The sequence below is a fragment of the Physella acuta genome, unplaced genomic scaffold (assembly GCF_028476545.2).
Source record: "Physella acuta isolate Inbredline_101_S28 unplaced genomic scaffold, ASM2847654v3 ptg001006l, whole genome shotgun sequence".
Taxonomy (NCBI): Eukaryota; Metazoa; Mollusca; class Gastropoda; family Physidae; genus Physella; species Physella acuta.
Genome location: NW_026732523.1, coordinates 243,150 through 248,502, shown reverse-complemented (window position 1 = coordinate 248,502; position 5,353 = coordinate 243,150). Strand labels below are relative to the sequence as shown.

The window sequence follows — 5,353 nt, the reverse complement described above, 5'->3', positions numbered from 1 at the left end:
TGTGTATGGAGCCAATGGTTGTCGACCCTGATCCATTACATAACAAAATAAAACAAAATGTTATTACTAGCACAAATCATTGTATCTAAATAATGTTTAAAAAACTTCTTGGTATTAATATTACAGCTGGTTAAAACTAGTTACATTTAATTATTATATTAACATTAAAAATTACTAGTAGTTGTAATTAACATTGTGTTATAAATTAAAAAATGTTTGAAAAATTAATACATAAGTCAGTTTTCTTGTTTTTGTTTCAAAATTTATTACTACGTGTTTCACTTCTTTTTACATTTTACTTTTAAAATTACCTCCCTTGAAAAAAACATTGTTTTCTCCCCTGACAAAAAAGTCCCACACGCGAGATACTTTCCAACAAACAAAAGACGACAGCAAACCGCTGTGAACGGTGTTACACATAGGTGCACTCTCGGGACTAACACTAATATTAGGTGAGGGGGGGGGGATTGTGTGATGGGGGAGTTGAATGTTCGGGTGATTTTGGTGAAGACAATTTTTTTATTGAGTTTAGATTTGGGAGATTTTTAGTGTGGGAGAGTTTAGTGATGGAGAATTTAGTGTTGGAGAATTTAGTGTGCGAGAATTTAGTGTGTGGGAATTTAGCGTGGGGGAATTTAGTGCAGGAGAATTAAGTGTGGGAGAATTTAGTGTGGGAGAATTTAGTGTGGTACAATTTAGTGTTGGAGAATTTAGTGTGGAAATTTTTTTTTGTGGGGGAGTTTAGAGTGGGAGAATTTAGTACAATTTTGTGTGGGAGAATTAGGTGTGGGAGAAATGAGTATATTGTTATGTAGTGTAAACAAAGGAAATTATTTGAGTGTTTGATTGTATATAAATAAATATACGTGTGATTGGGTTTAATTTGGGTAAGTTGGGTGGGGGTGTTTGCATTAGTGGGGGGGTGGGGTAGTTGTCCTTTTGGGTGTGGTTTAATCGACCTCCGGATCATGTGACAATGTGACGGATTGCGTCATTTGTATAACGGTGCTTTATTTCTTTCTTTATTTAAGACTAAATAGTAGGGAAAAAACATGTCAAATGCCATATATATTAACGAGCTTTCACAAGCGCTAAATTACAAAAGTAAGAGTACACTTTTTAAGCTATAATACTAAACACAAAGCTTTCTACTGCATGTCCGAATGTCTCGAATTCTGGGCTCAGTTCTGTTGGGCTCCGTGAGTTCACCCAGCTCTGATGGGTACCTGGCGCACCATAGGTAACTAAGGCGGATCGGCTTAGTACTGACCACATTATCTCCCTGTATGTCGAGGTGATTGAAACACGGTCTTTAATTCATCAGCCGTTTGTGTATTGGGCACGAAGGGGAAAAGATTATGAAGATAAGTTAAATAAAAAGCGCGGGTCGATCAGTGGCGGAACTAGAAAAAAGGAGCCCCCCCGCAACATTTTTTAGCCCCCCCCCCCATATAAATATATAGGCATATATAAGTGTATATGTATATATGTATGTATATATAAATAAATAAATAAATAAATAAATATATATATATATATTTATATATATATATATATATATATATATATATATATATATATATATATATATATATATATATATATATATATATATATATATACTCAAACATAAAATACGAACATAGGATACTTATTGCTGGCTTGTTCCTGTTTTGAGAAATACGTGGGGTTTTTTTTAAATTAAAAAAAAATTAGAACATCATGTCATGTGTGTAAGTGCATTCGCGTGTTTCGTATAATTTTGTTTTATTTTATCTCTGCTATAAGACCATATAACCTACAGGCGGTCAAAAGAATTTAAAACATGAAAGCTTTGTATAAGTAATGGTGTCTTGTGTTATGTTTATTTTTATGTTTTTTTTATTTATATTATTAATTTTAAATACATTTTATTTTTAAACAATGTCATTCTTTAGTAAGTATTTTATTAAAAGATAATAACTAAAGAAGTAATTGCTTTTTAATTTGTTTAGTACAAATCTATCTAAAAAAGAGCTTATTAGCACGCCTATTTGACTAAGGAAATAAGTCATGGAAGTGGTTTGATAAGTGTGATTGTAGGAGAAAGAGGACTCGGCTTTCACAGTGGTTAAAAAACAAAGGGAAAAAGAATATACAAGAGCGTGAGGGGGGTGTGTCTATTGAATAAAGATAACCCAACCGCAGCTACAGTGATCTTTTTACAAGACAACCATCAAGTCGAAAATGCAAGAAAATTAATTTCTTTTTAATTATATTTTTTTATTATGGTCGGCTTTGTGCCCCTAAATGGCGTGCCCCCCCCCCCCCCCCGCACTGCGGGGTCTGGCGGCACTGTAGTTCCGCCCCTGCCTAGTTGGTATCTTACTCAACCGAACCCAGTCTAGTACCTTATAGCTCAACCGTAGGAAACTAATAACTAACATACTTCGTCACTCAGATCAAATTAATGCATACTGACAGGTAGAGGAATGCATTCTGAATAAAATAACATTCCCCATGTAACGGCAAACGAAAAAGGCGGCTCTTGGGCAGTGGCAAACAAGGAATAGTCGCCATGGTGCTGCTTACATTGAGGCTGTGGTGAGTGTTTTAATCCTATATGAAGTTGTTTTGCTTTACAGTATAATATTTTAATGACTTTTGAAAATAAAACTACACAATTATTAATCATTGTGCATGGAACTGGAGAGCCACACCATCAGGTAGCCGCAGGTTGCCGGCCCTGCGCTAAAATATTAAGTGAGACTTCAGCAAATACTCAGATTTTTTTTTTTAATTATGTCTCAGACTTGTAATTTTTTCTCAGCGAGCCTTTACGTTGTCCCTAAGGCCTCCGCTGTTCTATTACTTTGTTCATCATACGACATACGAGGGCTGGTGTAGGTTTACATGTTCAAATATTCTACTACCACTCACTCATACTTAATATACATATAAATATACATACATATATACATAGTTTTACGTGTACGTTCTGAAAGAGAAAGAGGTTTATTTGGGGGGGGGGGGGGGTGTGGGGTGATAATCAAACCCGCAAAAGAGGGGGGGGGGGTTATGCAGAGGCGTAGCGACCCTTCCTGGCGCCCGTGGACAAACTTTCAATTTGGCGCCCCCGTCGGGATCAACCTTTCAGATTTAGATTTGCACCCCCCTCAAATTTTCGATTTGCACCCCCCCCCCCCTTCAAACTTTCGATTTGCACCCCCCTCAAATTTTTCTCTATATATTTTGCTATATTTTGCCTTGGTGTCACCCCCCTAAATGGTGTCACCCGGTGCGGCCCAACCCCCCCCCCCTTCCCTACGCCTATGTTGATCATATTCTGACCCCTCTGACCGTTTTTGTACACATGCAGCAGCAAAATGCTGCTACAATAATCCGAATGTTCACATATCACTGCCAAATGTAGAGAATTTTAAATTTCATCTGATTTGAGAGAGATAAACCATTCGCTTGGTTTCCCCAAGTTGTAGACATTAAGAATTTGTGAACGGTTTATGTTCAATTCACAAGTAAACAGATCCTCTAAGATAAATTCATCGAGTCGACGTTCTGATTTTCCTTTTATCAACACACGTAATGTGTTTTGGGGATGCCGCCCAGGTGCGGTCCCCGAAAGCGTGATTTTTTTGAAGAGTGTACTTACAGGTACAGGGTTGGGTCTCTCCTTTTGTGACACATCTCCGGATTTTCTCCCACTTTGAAGAACATTTACAGTTTCATTTGAATATGTATCTGTTACGGGTGTTGACACAGGCCAGCTAGTTGTTTGCGTGGTGTCCGTATTATCTTCAGGACAGAGCGAAGGCCAGCTGAGGTTTTTTGAAAGTCGTGTCTGTCTGGTTTCGGCCACCTTGGATTCTGTAAATACGAATATTTTTTTTTTACAAGTTTAATAGAACTCCTTCCACTGTGTGGATAGGTTGCATGTTAAAAAAAAATGACAATGTAATATATAGTATAACATTAAAAAGATTTACAATGTCTTGCTATCCCTTCTGATTTCTTTGTTCCGTTTTTCTTTGATTTCTTTGTTCCGTTTTCTTGGTTCCATTTGTTTCTTGTTTTTGTTTCCGGTTTGCTATGACATAAAATACATATAACATGACAAAACATGATCGCTTATCGTCCTTTAGCCTTTGTTCTTGCGAGTGATACAACTTGGTTGGGTAGTGGTTGATTCTTAGTTGGTAGTTGTACTTTGGGAGTGTTAGAGAAGGATGTTCCGCAGTTGAGGCGTTGATGGTAGAGTTGAATCGATGAGGTATGATGCGTTGGTGAAGCGGCGAGTTTCGTGTGTTGTCTTTGATAGTAGTATTGTTCGATGGAGTGGAGCTTGGAGAGAGTAGCGGAGTTGTGTTGTAGTCTAGTAGTTGAGGTGGGCGATGTGTCGATGAAGAGTGATGTTTTCCTGATATGCTGAGTCGAGGATTGTAGATGTGAAGACTTTGAGCTTGGTCAGGTAGTTGAGATGAGTAGAGTAAGGTTGTTGACGAGTGTTTATTTTGGGTAAGTTGAGTTGGTTTTGAGAGATAATTAATTCCTTTGCAGGTATTTGACGGAGCCTCCCACCTAAGACGTCTCCTAGGTTGGTGTCGCCAAAATAGTGGCAAAGTAGTTAGTAGTGGCGTGATTGCGTGGTTGATCTTGAGAGATGAGTTTGATTTGTTGGCGATTGTGACGGACCTCCCACCTAAGATTTCTCCTAGATGGGTGTCGTCAGGCTGAAAAATAGAAGATTGAAAGTTAGCCACTCGTACATTTGAAGCCACCCAATACAAGTACTGGGTGACTCATCTCGAGGGCATGTGCGCTTCGAGGGATGTGTGGGTGCAACCCCACAGCGGTCGTTGGCGATAGTTGCAATAGCGTGAGTAGTTGAGTTATCGAATGTTCTCGAATGTTATCGAATGACCGCCTCTCGGCCCCGGCAGCCAGGTCTAAGGGGGACTGACCCACCAAATGGCTAAGATCCATGTAGATCCATAACAGATACTACACTTTGATCTTAGCCAAAAGGCCGAGAAGCCAATTTTAATAAACAAAGCTGTTGAGGTTACGGTTTGCGATAATTAGGAAGTGTAATAAACAAAGCTGCTTAGATTCTAAATAATATGTAATTGAAATCAATGCTTACGGAATTTTTCTTGGTATTAATATTAAAGGTGGTTGATATAAGTAACATCTAATTATTCGATTGCCAACTAACAATTACTAGAAGTTGTAATTAACACTTTTTATTAATTACCTGAGATTTTAAATACTTTTATTGTAATTTATATTTCTATAATTTATTCTAACGTTTGTTTACTTGTTTTTGCTTGAAAATATATTATTTTTTCCCATTTCT

General features: G+C 37.7%; 1 pseudogene; it reads right to left on the bottom strand.

Moving 5' to 3' along the window:
• Positions 1 to 4,946: 4,946 nt before the first annotated feature.
• On the bottom strand, positions 4,947 to 5,035 carry LOC131954506 (uncharacterized; annotated as a pseudogene).
• Positions 5,036 to 5,353: the final 318 nt, after the last annotated feature.